The sequence below is a fragment of the Alligator mississippiensis genome, chromosome 4, assembly GCF_030867095.1.
Source record: "Alligator mississippiensis isolate rAllMis1 chromosome 4, rAllMis1, whole genome shotgun sequence".
Taxonomy (NCBI): domain Eukaryota; kingdom Metazoa; phylum Chordata; order Crocodylia; family Alligatoridae; genus Alligator; species Alligator mississippiensis.
The window spans coordinates 60,790,648-60,810,170 of NC_081827.1; the positions used below are offsets into that span (position 1 = coordinate 60,790,648).

The following is a 19,523-nucleotide window of genomic DNA, read 5'->3' on the forward strand; positions in this document are numbered from 1 at the left end:
TAACGAATTAACAAATGTATTTAATAATGTTAACATAAACCCAGTTCTGCAAAATGTTTGTGAAAAGTGCTAATGGGTCTGATTAATAAATAATGTTTCTAGCTTCAGTATCTGTGACTTTATTTAACTATGGTACTTCATATTTGCTTTGCTTTAAGCATATGAATAGTGCCATGGAAGTAAGTTATCCAAGAGAAAACAAACAGATCATATTAGGAAAAAACTTTGTAGGGTCCATTTCTAAATCTATTGAAGTTAATGGAAGTGGTCAGGTGCTTCAAGTTAAGCAACTACTAATATATTTTCTTAATTTGGGCCATAACATAGAAGAATAATAGTGATCAATAATACAAATAACTGCTTAGGAGTTACAGCAGCTTATATATAAAGAGTAGTTTGGAGATCAACACAGCCCATGGTTCTCCAGCAGGACCATGTCCAGCACATGTTATGTAGCAAGAAATCATATATTTCCCTTCTGAAGAAAAGCTATCTAGGTTTGATCTAAAGTCCATAGAATGGAAATTAATGCAGACTTCCTACTGTTGCCTAAAGCCCCGCCTCAGAGCTGACTGAAAAGAAAAAGAGTGGAAAAAAGTAATAGGGGATCATGTAAATAAAGATTGCAACATAATGCATAGGTACAAGGGGGCTGATCTAAGATTTCACAGGTAGAGATATTTTCTTTTCAATATTTGACTGTAGCCTAAATATTATTTTAATACACTATTTTGGGATGCAGTTTCCAAGTTTTTTAATTCTTACATAGTAAGAATGTTATTATATTGCATTATATAATACAGGGTAGGGTTAGGATTCCAAGAGACCTAGACAAATTGGAGGATTGGACCAAAAGAAATCTCATGAGGTTCAAAAAGGACAAGTTCAAGGTTGTGCACTTAAGATGGAACAATCCCATGCACCAACACAGGCTGGGGGCTGACTGGCTGGGCAGCTGCTCTTTGGAAAAGGACCCAGGGTTACAGTGGACAATAAGCGGAATATGAGCCAACAGTGTGCCCTTGTTGCAAAGAAAGCTAACAGCATACAGGTTTCCCCCACTTCATGCGGATTCTGTATGTGCAAATTTACTCTTATGCCATGACTCTTTTTATACCAAAAATTCATTATATGCAATGTAAATTCACTCTTACATGATCGGTGCAGTGGAAACCTGCAGTCAGCTGCTTTGTGCAGTGCATTGTGGAAATGATGTGCACCAAAATATAGTCTCCTGTGTGGATATGTGCTCATTGCTCGTTGTCTATAACATGTTTCTGTAGTTGCCATCCCATTACGGTAACATTCACCACCACTCTGTGCTTGTGTGTACTGTTTGCTGTTGGTAAGTACCAAAAGTGTCTTGTAAAAAGAAATGTGTCTGGGGGTCAGTACAGTCAAGGTCCTGGAATGTATCCCTATTTGTTATCTTGTAAAGTGGGTTCCCTTTATGCAAATTTGAGTTATGCGCCATTTTCCAGGAACGCATGTACAGAATTAAGTGAGGGAAACCTGTACTGTGCTGCATTGATAGGAGTATTGCCAGCATGTCAAGGGAAGTTATTCCCCTCTATTCAGCACTGGTGAGGCCACATCTGGAGTACTGTGTTCAGTTTTGGGCCCCCCACTACAGAAAGGATGTGGACAAATTGGAGAGAATCCAGCTGAGGGCAACAAAAATTATTTAGGGGTGGGGGCACATGATTTATGAGGACAGGCTGAGGGAAATGCGATTATTTAGTCTGCAGAAGAGAAGACTGAGGGGGGATTTAATAGCAGCCTTCAACTCCCTGAAAAGTGGTTCCAAAGATGATGGAGCGAGACTGTTCTCAGTGGTGGTAGATGACAGAACAAGGAGCAATGGTCTCAAGTTGCAGCAAGGGAAGTTTAGGTTAGATATTAGGAAGAACTTTCTCACTAGGAGGGTAATAAAACACTGGAACAGGTTACCCAGAGAGGTTGTGGACTCCATCCTTGGAGGTTTTTAAGACATGGCTAGACAAAGTATTGTCTGGGATGATCTAGCTGGGCATGGTCCCGCTTTGAGCAAGGGGTTGGACTAGGTGACCTCCTGAGGTCCTTTCCAAACCTAATTTTCTATGATTCTATATAGAACTTTCCCCTCCCCCATGGATCATCAACAGGGTGAGTAACTTTGGACTCATGCCCAGTCCACTACCACTTGAGCTGACAGTCATTGATAGCAGAAGACAACTATTATTACCTTCCTATGTGGACTGCAAGAAGCAGACTAATGCTTTGCCAGTGGTTTCCTAGACAGCACAGGAATGCTGAGGCTTGGTTCTATTCCAGGTTCAGAGAGTATTCTGTTTCTGTCCACTGCAGCCTCTCCCTGTTCTCCTCTGGTCTTGTCCTGAGCTCCTGTCTTGCTTGCATCTCCATTGCTGCTGTTCCTCAGGCCCAGGCTCATTTCCATCACTGACGGTTATCCTACTTCCAGTCTCTGCTTCTTTCCACCAGTCTTAGATCCTGCCACTGACTGCTGTTCTTATTTCAAGCAATGACCTGTCTTCCCAATTCCTCTCATGTTCCCATTACCCATTGCTCATTGAGAACACAGAAGAGAGAGTCTCTCTGCTCGTAGTTTGTCTTTACCAGATTTCTGGTAACACCAGAAACCTGCAGCAACTCTTGGTAAGTTCTCAGCTTCTGCAGCACTTGGATGAGTGCAGCATTTCTAGTCCCACTAAGGGAGGATGAGTTTCCAGCTTAGTCACGTATAGAGGCTGTGATGGAATGCAGGGTACTTAATGTAGATGGAATCTGTGGAGAATTTAGCTGTCAAATTCTGAGAAGCAAACGTCAAAATTGAGATTTTCAAATACTTGTAAGTTGGGCACATTTTCAGAGGAACAGCAAGAAGTACATCTTTAGCATCAGGAAGATCTTTAAGTCTGTGTTCCAAAACACAAAGACACTAGAGCTTTTCAGTAAAATGTTTTTGGAATGTTTTTTTGCCAGGTAGTGTAGTTTTCCTAGTCTTCATTCTTGGAAATAGTTGAACCAAAGGAAAGAATTAAAAAAAAAAGACAAAACACAAAGCCTGAAGCAGACACTCAGCACTGAAAAGTCCAGCCTAATGGGTTAAAATTTGACAGGTCTCAAGAAATTGAAAACAGGTTCTTAAAATGGCAATTTTGGGGCAACTGTAATGATAAGTATTGCTACCTATGTGGCCTAAATTGGGAAAAGCAGCAAGCAGCAGCAGTGGCAGCAACACTAAAAAAATAAGAAAACAAAACAAAAAATGCAATAAATAAACAAAATTAAAAAATAAGACTTTTAATCTTTCTAACAATTTCAAATCTTAAATCGACATGTAATAGATATGGCTAAATCATACACTGCAGGTAATTTTTAAAAAAATGTACATATATTTAGCCAGTATCACCAGCATTGATGATGAAAAAAATGAATAATCTTCACCATTCCTACACTAAACATTCTGTAGGGCAAAGGCAAGACCAGCAATTGTTAATTACCACTGAAAGATAGATGTGCACAACGTAGTATGATTATTGAAATTAATTTTTTTTTTTCAAGCTGAGCAATATTTACTCAACTGTATGTTTAACTGTTTTGCCTATGTAGCTTTTACAGACACAGGACACAATGTGTTGTCTGCCATAAAAACACAGAATAAAAAGGAAGAGCATGCCACCAAAGTGAATCACAGGGGCAGAACTAACAATCTACCTCTGGACAATTTGATGATGAATAATTTAACAGATGTTGGATGGAAGCATGTGAAAAAATAATGCTTCTAATGCCACTTGTCAGTAAAAGCACTGTTTGTGTTTGACTAAAGCTCGACTTTATAGTCCTTTGCAATTCAGTGTATTTCAAACAACACATTTGAGATGAAATTTTAACAATTCTTGTTTAATCATATTAAGTAATGATTTTGTAACCACTTACCCAAAATTTATTTTTCATTTCTTTATTATTAAAATCATGACAGAATTGTTTCTGTCCACTAAATTTCTCTCCCATGTAGGAGATACTGTCCTGGCAAGAGACTATATTAATCCTTAAAGAGGATCAAATGAAAGATGAAAAATTTAAATTGCAGTCCCATTAGAGTCCACTCAAGGGTTATTTTCTTGTTTTTCATTTCCTGTCAGAACTTGATTCTTAAATTAATTTGACATATGCAAACTCAGAGCACATGCAGTAATCGTATTCCTACATAGATTTGTGACTAGGTTTAGAGGTGGGATTTAGGGTTAGATCAGGATCACCATAACTTCAGCTGCCAGCCTCCTTAACTAAGGGCTTTGAAGAAAGACCTAGAAACAAAATGTATTTGATGGCTATACTATTCCATATCATAGAATATTATTTGATATAGAACACATCTCTGTTGAAAGCCATAAAGTTAGCACACATTTTAAGTCTAATTTTATAGCAGGTTGGAGCTTTTTATCATGTGATATTTGGTTTGCATGTGTCGCTGCTGGTGTCAAGGTAATTGTGCAATTAACCAGTTAATTGCATAGAATCATAGAAGTAGGGTCAGAAAGGACCTTGTAGATCTTCAAGTCTGACCCCCTGCCTGGGCAGGAGGAAAAGTGGGTTCAAATGACCCCAGCCAGGTAGGCATCAAGCCTCTTCTTAAAGACCCCCAGGGTAGGAGCCAGCACCACTTCCCTTGGAAGTTGGTTCCAGATCCTAGCCACCCTAACTGTGAAGTAGTTCTTACGGATGTCTAATCTAAACCTACTCTCCAACAACTTGTGGCCTTTATTCCTTGTTATCCCAGGGGGCGCTAGGGGAAACAAGGTCTCCCCTAAACCCTTCTCGTCCCCCCTAGTGAGTTTATAGACGGTCACCAGGTCCCCCCTCAGCCTTCTCTTGTGAAGGCTGAACAAGTTCAGGTCCTGTAGCCTCTCATTGTAGGGTCTGTCCTGCTGTCCCCAGATCATGCGGGTGGCCCTCCTCTGGACTCTCTCAATGTTGTCCACATCCCTCTTGAAATGGGGTGCCCAGAACTGGACACAGTACTCCAGCTGTGGCCTGACCAGTGTCGCGTAGAGGGGGAGGATCACCTCTTTGGCTCTACTTGAGATGCACCTGTGGATGCACGATAAGGTCCAGTTAACCCTGTCGACCGTGACCTCTCATTGTCGGCCCATGTTCATCTTGGAGTCAGCGATGACTCCAAGATCCCTTTCTGCTCTCAAGAAGGGAGCTTCCCATCTTATAAGTGTGCTGCTGGTTACTACTGCCCAAGTGTAGCACCCTGCACTTGTCAGTATTGAAATGCATCCTGTTTTTATTAGCCCACCCCTGCAACCTATCCAGGTCTTGCTGCAGTCTTTCCCTCCCTACTAGCGTGCCCACCTCACCCCAAATTTTGGTATCATCAGCAAATTTAAACAGGTTGCTTTACACCCCATCATCCAAATCGCTGATAAAGAAATTGAACAGTGTGGGCCCAAGGACTGAGCCCTGGGGGACTCCGCTGCCCACTTCCCCCCGGGTCGAATATGACCCGTCCACCACCACCCTCTGAGTACAACCCTTCAGCCAATTTGCAATCCATCTGACTGCGTAGGCATCAATGCCACAATCGCCTAGTTTTTTAATGAGGATGGGGTGGTCGACAGTGTCAAAGGCCTTGCTGAAGTCCAGAAAGACTACATCCACGGCGACACCTGCATCCAATGCTTTTGTGACCTGATCGTAAAAGGCAATCAGGTTGTTCTGACATGACCTGCCCCTAATGAAACTGTGCTGGTTGCCCTTGAGCATCATCCCCGATGCCAGCCCATCACAAATTTGCTCCTTGATGATCTTCTCAAAGAGTTTCCCCAGGATTGAGGTAAGACTAATGAGCCTATAGTTTCTCGGGTCCTCCCACCTCCCTTTTTTAAAGATTGGGACCACATTGGCTATCTTCCAATCATCTGGCACCTGGCCCAAGCACCATGAGTCCTCGTAAAGCCGTGCCAAGGACCCTGCAATAACCCCTGCTAGCTCCCTCAACACCCTGGGGTGGAAAGCATGATTCCTGAAATGTGTAGAGGGGGCATTAGAGGTACATCATGACTTGGATTTCTATGCAAGTGAAGGAGGGAGAAATTGCCTCCTCTTTACCATCCTATAAAACCTTACCTGGATCTTGGTTATAAGACTAAGTGGACACTGGGTACCTGCACTCCCTAACAGAGTGATGAGATTAGGATGGAAAACTGACTCGCTGTACTGGATGCATGGGCTAGGAGTGTTTTCATACGTTATTGGTATAGGCCAGCAGCAAATCATTATGCTCTGAAGCAAGAGGAAAGCAACATGGGAAGATGTCCCTACCTGCAAGGTGATAAAGTTTATGCATGACTCTCGCACAGGATTATATCTAGAGGAAAAGTCTTAGTCCTCAGCCAAGACAAGAATGCTGCATTAGGAAACATCACAAAAGTTCCAAAGGTTTCATTACAGAGTAATGGAGCTATAAGGAAAATCCCCTGAGAAGAACCAGTCTTGGAAGTTTTGGTAATAGGCATTTTTTTCTTTGACAGGACTGTAGAATGAGGTCCTTAGTAAGGTTGTTGTCCTCTTTCCATTACACTACTCATGAGGCTGTTATTGCTTCTCCAGATTATGTAGCTCTGAAATAGGTTAGAGCCTCTTGAATTTATGAGAGTCAAGCCAATTAACGCATTTGTTACCAACAAATAAATCATTAACTGAAACACACCAGTTCCTTCTTCATAATAGCTTTGTATCAAGAAGAAAAGTAAATAAGTATACATGTGCAGAATTAAACTTTGGCGCACAGCATTCCTGCTGCATGAGAAATGAAAGGCAAACACAAAGGATGGGGTTTCTGTGTCCACAAAAGCAATGTACACATGTAAATGAAGCAACTGCACATACAACTAAACAAATATTTATTCAGTTTTTAAAAAAGGATTCAAATGCAATAAATACACCATATTGCACATGTCTAAATGTCAGAGCTTCTTAATAATTGATAACTCTTACCTTTGCCCTTCAGAATGTTTAATATGAGGACAATAAAGGGTTTTAAAGTAATTTTTACCATCAATGCTGGTGATCCTGGTCCCTGGTTGAGGTTCATAGGCACTACAGTAATACAAGTAATACAGAACATTTACAGAACCTTAAAGTTCTAGTAATGTGATCCTGCTAAGAAGTCTCATCCCTCTTTTGCAGGTTCTATTTCCAAATAAGAGGAAATGTTTCTTTAAGTAGATTCAATTTTGTAATCTCAGAAGCAAATATTTTCCCTGTTAAAGAACATATTGTGAGAAATTCTTTGACTGCACAGCTGGAGTAATGTCTGGTAATATTTATAAGAACCATTAAAAACTGAAAAGGCAGCCTGTTCAAAGATGTTAGGGTCACCCAAACTCCATTAAATGCATCCCAGTGATTTAGGTTATTTTTCCATGGTTGGCCTGATTTAGCCATTTAGAATTAAGGTATCTTGCATGTGTTAGCAATCCTTTTAAGCATGATGTCATAAAACACACACACAATATTTTGGTCTTGAATATTTTGGTAATTATCCAAAGTCAATTTTGTCCAGTCAGTACTGGACAGGAATAGTGCCCAGAGTAATGGCAAATTCTCCTCCAACTGAATGCTGGGAGGGGTAAATTTCTTTTCTCTCTTTGGTGCAACTCCCCTCCCACACACACGCTTCCCCAGCTGAATTATTTCCTAAGCACTGGAGACAAGATTTTAAATCAAATGTCTTTCTTATGTGCGTGTGTAAGGTGATCTGCATGCAAGATGAAGCCTACTAAAGTCCCTAGTCCAAAAAAACATGCTGAAATTAATTGGACTATTCACCTGTTTAAAGTTAAGTATGTGGGCTAAGCAATGGTAACCCTTATATAGCATGGTCTTCTTTTATATCTTAGTAGCAGAAGGATCCATTCTTTGCCCGGATCATTATTTTTGTAATTGCAGTGTTTGTTTAAAGGCAACCGTCAATGTAATAATGACAATTGAACTGAATTTACTGTATCCAAGATGGAGCGGTACCAATTTGTTATCTGACAAACAAAGTTATACCAGTCAACGGAAGCCCCAAAAATGGTCAAGTGAAAAATAACCCACCTATAATTTTTCTTGGGTGGTATTCAGTGATTTTGGAAGCTTTAGGGTAGATAGGACCAGCCATTCTTGAGTTATAAGCAAACAGACATACAACAGACAGACATACAATTCATTTTATATATATAGATTAAGACTGGTGGTGCAGTCTCTACTGGGCTCTAATGGTCTTGATGTAACCCAATCACAGCTCCTATACTAAAGGGATATAATATTGATGTAGATAGTGAGACAGGAGAAGTCTGGGACAAGCTAGGGTAGAAATAGTTCCTTAGGTAGTTTGGGGGAATTTAAGAGAAGAGATCATTCAATTTGGAGCCTGATTCATTCAATAAGCAGATACTGACCAGATCCAAAGCTCAGTAGAATTAATGGACTCCTTTCATTGACCTTAATAGACTTTGCCTTAGGTAAAAAGAGAAAACATCCTCTGGTGGAGGGGTGTTTTCAGAGAGACCTTGTTAGCAATTCCCCAGAAAGTTTGGAGATTTTTCTTGGTCAAGCTTGGGAACAAAGCCCCATATAGTATATGCAGACAGATGGCCACCTACTATTTTTAATTCAAGTTGTATTGGACAGAGTATTTGCAGGTGAACTCCTTTGGTCTTGTGATTTCTTCATCTAATAAATGCTGTTCCACTGAGGGTATGTCTTCACAGTAGAGTTAACTACAGCCCATTCCCAGCTGTTGCCTCTAGCTTCACTTCGCATCTACACATTACAGTCTCTCACCCAAGTTTTATGCTGCTCTCAATCCAGGCTATTTGGCTTGACTTAGGGTAGGTTTTAGAGTTCAGCTTCCATTTTCACTTAGGCTAGCACTCTTTCTGCTTTGCAGTGAAGACAGACAACTTGACAATCCTCTGACAATACTGAATGAGTCCTTCCCAAAATTTTCCCCGTAGCACCCAGATGGCCATACAAATTCTTCCTTAGTTCACTAGGAAAGAATCATATATCTGCTCAGTACACTGCATGAGAAAGTACTGTAGAATATACCACCAATCTAATGGCACACATAGAGACATGCAGCATGAGTGAAGGCTGAGTGACATGAGTGGGTCTACTGTGTTGCTGTTCACCCTCAAGCTTAGCTAAATCAAGGAAACTCTTGGATCACCCAAGTTAACTCTGCAGTAAGAGCATGTCCTGGGAGGGAGACAAACTTTCTGTTTACTGTGGAAAAGGTACTAGGAGTTTGTAGCAGGAGACTGCTAAGTATGCCCTTTCATATTTGCCTACAGCCCTTCATCACAATCAGTCTACTACAGTAAAAAGCTTGGTCTGTAATAACTGCCCTTACAATTATGGTGTCAGAATTTACAGTATATGATTTATGAGTTTTAACAGTCTATGGCCATTGCCTCTTCCCTGTGAAGATTTTAATCAGAATAGTGAAAATATTTGCTTATTTATGTTACTGCTTCAGGTGGTGCCAAGGAAAAATTTGTATGAACCAGCCAAAGCAAAGATTTGACTACTGTATATTGCTATTATTTAGATTCACAACTCCTCAGAGCATAACTTCTCTCCATTTCAGTGTCTTCTAAAATACAGAACATACCATCAACAATAGGTGCAGACAGAAGTGACAATTTTTGCCTGATTTGGCCACAGAAAGCAGTCTATGTGTATGGCTGCTGACAGCATCAAAAATGGCCAATTGGGTGAAAATCTGACCCCTTGTTGCATGAGGTATCAGATAAAGACTCTTCAAAATGTAATGTCTTCTGTAACTTGTGTCTACACCGCTTCCAAGCCTGTCTGTGTTTTCAGAATGGGAAGGGGGAAAGGGAGGGGAGGGAGTTCAGTCTGTGGGTTTTTCAGCCCCCTCCTAGGTGGGATGGGTATATTGGAAACACCGCCCCCCCCCCCCCACACAAAATGTGGGAGGGCTTCAATTCACCCACCCCACCCTTCAGTACTAGCTGGGTAGCCCCAAGAATGAGCTCCCACCACTGCCTTTCCCTTGCTCCCATTCTGAAAACAGTGAGTACTGCCAGAGAGCCATGGTAGTTGCTATGAGAATCTGGCTGCAGGCTCCCAGCTCGATTCCCTGTCCTGCTGGAATTAGCGGCGAACTTCTGTTTGGTCCTGGGTAAGGTTGTAACTCAGAAAGCTCTGCAGAAAATGTTCTGAGTTATAGCTGGGAGCTACACTTCTGTCTGCACAAAGTTATGACTACAGCTGATTATTTGAAATGCATCTCTCAGCATATACATGAACATATACAATAGCTCTTAAAAGCAATGCACTTACTTTAGCATGTGCAATTTAGCAAGGCATAATGAAACATGAGAGTACTTTCAGTACTAGAACATGGCTTCACCTTTGTCTCTTTTCAATGAAGAAACCTAGTCTCTTTACCAATACATATGTAACCTTCGCCAGCATGATAACTGGGCAATATCTGGATTCTGGATCCTCAAGGTACCAATAGCTCTAGGCCAGGGGTAGGCAGCGTTTTTTGACCCGAGTGCTGAAAAAAAAAAAGCCATAATGTCTACCTTGGAAGGTGCCAGAGTGCTAACATTCCAGAGCCCAGAGCAGCTCTTTGCAGCCTCCCGGCTACAGCCAGCCCACAGAGCCCAGTCTGCTTGCAGCAGATCTTGCAGCCTCCCAGCTGCCTGCTGGGAGCAGCTTGGCCTCTGTGGCTAGCAGCAGCTGCTTAGAGCCTGGGCTGGCTGTGGTGTGCTGAGCAAAGTGGCCTTGTGTGCCATACTCAGCACGTGTGCCAGGGGTTGCTTACCCCTGCTCTAGGCTCTCTCTTAGGCAGATCTGCTGAGGTGTCCCATGGAGGGGTGTGGCCCTCACCACCCAAGAATTTATTGCAAGCCCAGTGAACAAGTAGGTTTTTTTATTATACTCAACTACATACAGAAGAGAAACAATTGATCAAAATAAGATCTCTCTCATCAATAGTTAGTAATAAAACCAACACTTGGAATACAATCTACAAAATGCAACATTAGCTAAATAATTCCTCAACACTGGGTGGTCCCCACTTATAGCAAATAACCTTAATAATTACATTCCCCTGGTTATAACCTTTCAAAAACAGTTTCCCTTCAAATAAAAATCAACTCCCATTACAATAAATGGCAATACAGCTTTAACCATGATCCACCACTAGATGGCAGAGGCAAGGCTTCAGCTGCTCCAGGAAAAGTGGACTCTGCTCGGCCTTGGTAACTCAGTGATACAAGTCTCCGATTGGTCACTGCAGGTAATAGGATTTTTTCCTTTAGTTTCCTTCTGAAAAATAATCCCTAGTGTTTGCAGGAAGTGTAAGTGTCCCCTCACACATGGTGGAAAAGTGGGAATCCCCACTAGGCGCAGCTAGCTCCCTACTTGCCTTTGGGCATGCTGCCTGCCTGTCTCATTCCAACAAGTTGTGGTGGGTAATGAAAAGTTGTTAAATAAGGTGGGAGGCTGCCCATTAGTGTACTCACAATGGTTTGTTTTTTTGTTTTTTTTTTTTTGGGGGGGGGGGGGGGAAAAATGTCTGTGGCTCTGTACCTCCCCTACACTGCAGCCCAAGCCTTACAGATGGCATCCAGATGTTAGTAGTCATACCAGCCCCACACTAGGCTCCAGAATCCTCCTGGCAGGACCCTCCTTTGATCCCTCCACTCAGGTGGCCTACACTGCCTTCATTTGGACTGCCAAGTTCCCTGTAGCTGGCTCCCCTCTTGGGCATGGTCCCCCCTCAGGACCATTGGCCACATACAGGCCCTGGCCTCACCTCCAAGGCCAGGCAGGGCCCCAGGCCCACAACTCTGGGTGCCCCTCACAGTGGGCACCTGGCCCTTTTGACCTGCTTGGTCCTGGCTCCAGCATTGACCAGCTGAGGGGGGCACTCTACCTCCGGCCTCACTAGCCCCACACTCTCAGGCAGGTGCCTGATTAGGGCAGCATTTTGGATTCAGGGCTGCCCATATAAACAGGGCATTATATGGGCAGCCCTGAATCCAAAATGCTGCCCTAATCAGGCACCTGCCAGCTGCTGGCTTCAGGCCCTTAAAATGGCAGGCACAAACAGTGCCCTGCCACACACACCTATGCAGATTTGGGATGCTCACAGCCTGCTCCCTCTCTGGGCTGTCCTCTCCCCCAGCACCTTCACATGCAGACAGTGGATTCCTTCTGAAGGTCTCTGTTTCTGCAGTAGTGCCTTTCCAGCCCAAACAGAGGACTTCCCTCTGCAGATCCCCGACCAGGCAGCTGCTCCCAGCTCGCTTACCAACACCTGCCCACTAGGACTGCATGAAACAGCATCGTTCTGCCTTGACATCCGTTTCGATGGAACAGTGTTTTGTTTCAAGTTTTGTTTCATTTCAAAAGCACTGTTCTGTTCCATTCCATTGAAACTGTTTTGCTGTTTCAAAGTTTTGCCCACCCAGCAGCACCAGCCTCCTGTCATCTGGCAGGAAGATCGGGCCTGCCCGCACCCCTGGGAGGGCTGTGCCGGACTGCTTCCGGGGGCATGGGCTCCCAATCTGCCTCCCAGATCACAGGAGGCTGGTGCTGCCACCTGAGGCCAGTGGTAGGTGGGCCTGGGGCAAATCATCTTGTGTGGAGACCTGCCACCTACCCCAGGCCACATACCAGAGCTGGCCTGAGGAGGGTGTGGGGCCTGGAGCAAATCAGCTCATGCAGGGACATGCTGGCACCATGGAATTGGGGAGCTGGTGGGTCCCCACATGAGCTGATATGCCCTGGGCCTTGTACTGGAGCTGGCCTGAGGAGACTCCTGTGATCCGGGAGGCAGATCAGGGGCCCACACCCGCAGAAGCAGTTCGGTACAGCCCCCACAGCCCTGCTGGGGGTGTGGGTGGGCTCGATCTGCCTGCCAGATGACAGGAGGCTGGTGCTGCTGGCTAGGGCCAGCGACAGCACCAACCTTCCTGGTGCTGGGTGTGGACTGTGCCCAGAACCATCTTAGGCAGCAGAAGCAGCCTCCAGTGATCTGGCAGGCCTGTCTGGTGCTGCTGGCTGGGGCCAGCAGCAGCATCAATCTCTCCAGCGCTGGGTGCAGGATGTGCCCAGCACCATCCCAGGCAGCAGGAGCAGACTCCTGTGATCTGGCAGGCCTATTGGGGCCCCCGCAGCTCTGGGACTGCTACAGGGCTCTGCTGACTCCTCCCGGAGACCGGGGTCCCCCAATCTGCCTGCCCAGCTGGTGTTGCCAGCTGGGCACAGCCTGTGCTAGGAAGATTGGTGCTGTCACTAGCCCCAACCAACAGCACCAGCCTCCTGTCATCCGGCAGGCAGACCGGGGGATGGCCTGCACCCCCAGGAGGGCTGCGGGGGTTGTGCTGAACTACTCCCAGGGGTGCAGGCAACCCCCCGATCTGCCTGCTGGATGACAGGAAGCTGATGCTGCTGGCTGGGGCTAGTGGCAGCACCGATTTTTCTGGAACTAGGTGTGGGCTGCACCCAGCACTGGTCCCAGCCGGCAGCAGCAGTCTCCTGTCATCAAGCAAGCAGATTGGGGGCCCGCACCCCCGGGAAGAGTCCAGCACAGCCCTGCAGCCCTCCCAGGGGTGCAGACGGGTGCTGATCTGCCCGCTGTATGACAGGAGGTAGCTGCTGCTGGCTGGGACTGGTGCTGAAGCCAAGTAAGCCTGGCTTTGAAATTTGAAATATTTTGAAACTTTCGAAACATTTCAAGTGCCCTTGTTTCATTTTGAAGCTGTTTCAAAGGCTTTTGTTTAGTTTTGATTTTGCTATTTTGAGCTTGAAACTCATTGGAACAGCTTCAAAACTAAACACGGGGCAAAATTTCGCACAGCCCTACTGCCCACTCTTTCCCTGGGTACCTGTGTTCCTGCTTGCACAGCTCCATCCTTCTGCCTGAGGTGGAAATAGGTGCTGAGTCTCTGCCCATCTCTCTTGGCTGGTGTTGATCTCCTCCAGCTTCTCCCCCTCTGCTTTTTATGGCTTCATAGTAGCCAATCAGAGCCCGGGGTTTCCAATGGTGCTGTGGTCACAGTTCAAATGCTCCTGTGAAAAGCATGCATTCTGCACAGCATACCTTCTGCTTGGAAAAGCTATTCCACCCTCTACAAACTTTTTCTTGCAAAGGTTGTTATGCACAGCTCACTCAGTCAGCTTGCAGCCAAGCAAGACTTTGCAGATGTTACACATAGAAAGAGAAGAGACTCAGTCATAGACTAGGCTTACTTCTTAGTGCTGAAGTTATTTTTTCAAATCCATGGTGGCTAAGGCAATTTGGAATGAGCCAAAGAGAGTCAAGGCCAGTTCCTCCATTCACTGACGGTATTGCATCAAACTCAGTCACAAAGTGTCCATGCCTCTTCCTTCCTGTCTGATTATTTGAAAACGTTCCAGCCAACTGTTTTCAGTAAACCCATCATTTTCAGGAAGGACAGGTCAGAGTCAGCTATATCTCTTGGCAGTCTGAATACAATGCTGAACAATTTAGATTTTTTCAAGATGAGTGTGCATGAGAAGGGGGAAGGAGTATGCTTTATACACTTGCTACTCATAGGACCTGGCAATGGCTCTTAAACACAGGCTGATTATTCCTTTTTAGAAGGAGTAACTTGAACAAGTACAGTACCATGTTACATTTATACTATGAAAGCTAATTATATGGAAAGTGTTAGATTTACACTCATTGCCACCTATCACTACCCCCAAAATGGGCACTTATGTATGCATATATACAGTTTCTACCATGGCAAGTATAAAACATCTGTTTAAGCTATGTCTGTGAAGGAAGAAAAATCAACAGGGTGGTTGGGTTGTGGTTAGGAGCCACTGCTGGGTCCTACGGTCAAAGCTAAATTTGTGGACTCTGTCCCTGGCATCAAGGGTCTGCTCTAAAATATCTTTGGGTAGCTCTTGATAAAGAGGTTATGCAGAATGAATTTGCTTTGACTTAACCTGAAAGCCAGAAAAGCCAGCCCTGCCAGCGCCTGTCATTCCTGACCCACAGCCCCCTGGCCCTGCTGGATATATTTGTTTGTCCTTCGCAAACAAAGATGACCGCAACCAGTGGCAGGGTTGGGGAGAGACGAGAGAAAGGAAGTGGGAAAGAAAAAGGGAAGGAGAAAAGAAAAAGGGAAAAAGAGAGAGGAGGCAGGGTAGATGCTAGGTCACGTGGGTATGCAGGCAATTTATAAGCCCAATCTTTGCCCACAACAATCTGCTGCAGCAGGGGCAGGAGAGCGATGAGGACTGGACATGAGAGGTCCTCTTTTTCCTGGCCATGCACTGCCTCACTGCCTCTGCCACATGCTGCTGCTCGAAGGCCAGTGCTCTGCTCTGGACTGGTGACCTCCAGGGTGGTCCATGATTGTCACTGCTGTTACTGCCGGTGGTGTCTGCGGGTGGTCGCTGACCACTGGCTGGCACTCGCCACCCCACCTTGCCGCTGACGGTGCTGTGGCTGCCTACAGCAGCTCCCCACTTGCCTCTGCCACACTCCCGCCACTGACAGTGCTGCCATGGGCACATATCATTCATGTCAGTAATAGAAGTAGAAGATAGACTTATGTGCTATTAACTAACATCAACAGCAATATTACTCTGCTCTTCTTTCAAAGGCTAGAAACATTTGTTTTTTCATTTGCTAATTAAATTTCCTTAGCACCACAGGGCAGACATATGGCAGTGCAGCTGGCCTGGCTGATGATGAGCGTGGTTCCTGGTTTTCTCGGTTTAAAAAATTGCAATTTTTCCATGATTAAAATGAGACACATGCGCGCGCGCACACGCACACACACACACACGAGAGAGAGAGAAAATCAGAGCTCCCCATGCCCCCTTCACTAACTAGGATGTGGGTTCAGCTGTGGCTACCCCCCACTGCTGCTTGGGGTGCTGAGCAGCCCTGATATGCTGGTGCCCTGTCCATGCCATTGCCCCTAACCCCCAAGCCACAGCCCCCCAGCCCTCCTTGCTCCCCACTCACAGCCCCCTGGCCCTGCTGGTACCCCTCACTCCCAACCCATAGCCCCCCATTCCTCTGGCCCTAGTGGTGTCTGTCCCTTACTCCTAACCCACAGCCCACCATCTCTCACAGGTGCCCCCCAGCCCTGCCAGTGCCCATCATTCCTGACCCACAGCCCCCCAACCCTGCTGGTACCCCTTACATCTGACTCACAGATTTCTGGCTGTGCCAGTACCCCTCACTCCTAAATGGAAGACCCCTGGCCATGTCACTGCCCCTCACTCTCCAACCACAGCCTACCTCACTCCCAACCTACAGCCCCCCACCTCCTCCAAGTGCCCCTCATTCCTAACCCACAGCCCTCTAGTCCTGATGGTGTTCCTCACTCCCTACCCCCAGCCTGGCCAGTGCCCCTCACTCCTGACCCCATGTCCCCAGCCCTACTGGTGCCCCTTACACCCAACCTGCAGCCCCCCAACCTCACCCTGCTGGTGCCCCTCACTCACAACTCACAGCCCCATGCTCCTCCCAGCTCTTCCAGAAGAGGCCCCTAGCTGCCAGGGCTATGGGGCTAGGGACCCAAAGTCCACAGTTACTGGCTCTCCTCAGCAGTGCCTAAGCCCTGGCTGCTGCCATTGTGGGGGGTGGGACATGGATGTGGGCTGGCTGCTGCAGGCTCAGGGCTCCCCATCCTGCTGCCCTGCCCCCAGGGGCCTCCATGGCCCAGCAGGTAAAACTCAGTGTGGGAGGGAAGAGTGGGGTGGTGGGGCTCAGTGACATCTCTGGGAGCCATAAGCTGCCATGGCAAGGCACTCCCTGACCACCTGGCAGCAGAGGCAGGGACACAATTCTGTACTGCCACCCCTGCTGCTGTAGGGGGCACTTCACCATGGCAGTGTGGGGCTCCCAGTGGTGGCACTGAGCCTCCCTGCCCTGTTGAGCCGGGTTCCACCTGCTGAGCTGTGGAGACCCTGGGAGGAGGGCAGCGGGGTGGGGATCCCCAAGCCCACAGTGGGCAGCTTGCATCTGCCCCCACCTCATGCACAAATTTGGGGACAAGTGCTCCCCTATGCCCACCCTGGGAGTGCATGCAGTCGTGGGCATCCAGCCCCCTGCTGCCCCTGGGATGAGCTGCCCACAGTGCCGTTCCACTCCATGCCTAGGCCCTGTTGCCATGAATTCCTGCTGCAGCCCCAAAGTCCAAGCCCCAGACCCCATGTACCACCCTGGCTGGGCAGTGCTCCCAGATTCAGCCCCAGCCCAGTCTCAGGCCCAACCCTGCCCAACTCCCTCCGTCCTTCACCATGGGGGCTTCAACTCCCCCCACACCCCATTCTGGACTTATCCGCTGGGAGCTGCTCTCCATGCTGCCTTGCTGCCCCATGCATGTGTGCACATACATGCACATGGCAGCCCCTGCCTGATCACCCTCCTCCTGCTCCCCCAAGCCCCTTGCAGGCTTGAACTCTGCCAGCCTACAAGGAGAAACCCACTGTTTCTTGTGGTTTTCTCCTTTGAAGGAAAACAAGAAATAAAAAAAAAAAAAAAAAAAAAAAAAAAAGTGTTTTTCTCTTTAAAATGAGAAAATCTGAATTTTTCCTTGGGAAACAGAAAACTCAGATCCCTTCTGATAAGTATCCATTCATTCTCTTTTTTTTTTTTTTTTTTTATAGAGCATCCATGGTTGTTTCTATGAAGTCTCCTTCACAGGTTTTTGCCTTCCTCTCTAGGGGGTTGGGGGCTTGGTCCTCTTCCTGGGATTTCTTGATGAGGAGACTTGCAAAATTCTGCTACAGCAGGATATTGGATGCTGTGGTCTTCTATTTTACCTATGGCTGGTTAGGGTGTTATGTCTTATGATTGTGTCAGGGTTGACTATTTAGTTTGATTAATAGGTTAGACAATAGATTTACATAAGAGTTTGGATAGCCATGCTAATCTTTCAGGCAGGGGTTGAACTGGATCAGTGGTTCCTAACCACTTTTTGCTGCAACCCTAGATCTGGGTCGTGATCCCCACTCCCGCTGCCAACTCACTCATTCCCAGCAGCACCAGTAGAGCCCGGGCCAGGCCAGGATCGTGGGGGCAGCCGCAGGAGAGCCATGTGAACCATGTGTTCATAGATTTCATAGACATTAGGGCTGGAAGGGATTTCGGAAGATCATCGAGTCCAGTCCCCCGCCCAAAGGGCAGGACGTCAGCTGGGGTCATAGGATCCCAGCAAGATAAGCATCCAGTTTCATCTTGAAGGTGTTCAATGAAGGCGCTTGAACAACCTCCGGCGGCAGGCTGTTCCAGACCTTGGGGGCTCGGACAGTAAAGAAATTCTTCCTTATGTCCAGCCTGAAATGATCTTGTAGTAGTTTGTGACCATTCGTCCTCGTCATCCCTTGGGGCGCTCTGGTGAACAAATGTTCCCCCAGATACTGGTGGTCACCCCTGATAAACTTGTAGGTGGCCATCAGATCACCCCTGAGCCTGCGCTTTTCCAGGCTAAAGAGCCCCAGGGCTCTCAGCCTGTCATCGTAGGGTCTGCTTCCCTGACCCCTGATCATGCGCGTGGCTCTTCTCTGGACTCTCTCAAGCTTCTCCACATCCTTTTTGAATTGTGGAGCCCAAAACTGGACGCAGTACTCCAGCTGCGGCCTCACTAAGGCCGAGTACAGGGGGAGAATGACGTCCCGGGATTTGCTTGAGAAGCATCTATGGATGCAAGCCAGCGTTTTGGTCGCTTTACTAGCCGCAGCATCGCACTGCAGGCTCATGTTCATCTTGTGGTCAATGATGACCCCCAAGTCTCTTTCTTCCATAGTGCTAACCAACATAGCACTGGCGAGCCTATAAGGATGCTGCGGGTTTTTCTTCCCAAGGTGGAGAACCTTGCATTTATCGGCGTTGAACACCATCAGATTTTCATCCGCCCACTTGCTGAGCCTGTCCAGGTCAGCCTGGATCACCCGCCTGTCTTCTGGCGTGGATGCTTTGCCCCAAAGTTTGGTGTCATCGGCGAACTTGGCCAGTCCGCTTCTGACTCCAGTGTCTACATCGTTAATGAAGATGTTGAACAGTATGGGTCCAAGGACAGAGCCCTGGGGGACCCCACTGGTCACAGGACACCACGATGAGTGACTTCCATCAATTACTACCCTCTGGGTCCGACCCCGGAGCCAATTTTCCAGCCAGTGGATCGTGGGGGACCCAAGGCGACAACTGGCCAGTTTCTCCAAGAGACGATCATGGGACACCAGATCGAAGGCTTTTTTGAAGTCAAGATATATGACATCAATCTCATCTCCCTTGTCCAGGTGATAGGTCACCTGGTCGTAGAAGGAAATGAGATTGGTCAAGCAAGATCTACCCGCAACAAACCCGTGCTGGCTATCCCTTAAGATGTTGGCTTTGGCCAGTCCATTAAGGATGGCCTCCTTAATAAACTTTTCTAAGATCTTCCCCGGGATAGAAGTCAGGCTGATGGGCCTATAGTTAGCCGGAT

General features: G+C 46.6%; 1 long non-coding RNA gene across 1 annotated transcript; it reads right to left on the minus strand.

The window, feature by feature from the left end:
* Positions 1–14,766, minus strand: LOC109284436 (uncharacterized). The gene is made up of 3 exons (XR_009461586.1): positions 13,932–14,766; positions 10,439–10,588; positions 1–3,240 (listed from the first exon to the last, which is right to left on the minus strand). It is a non-coding gene; the product is annotated as an uncharacterized LOC109284436 (long non-coding RNA).
* Between the last annotated feature and the right edge of the window lie 4,757 nt (positions 14,767–19,523).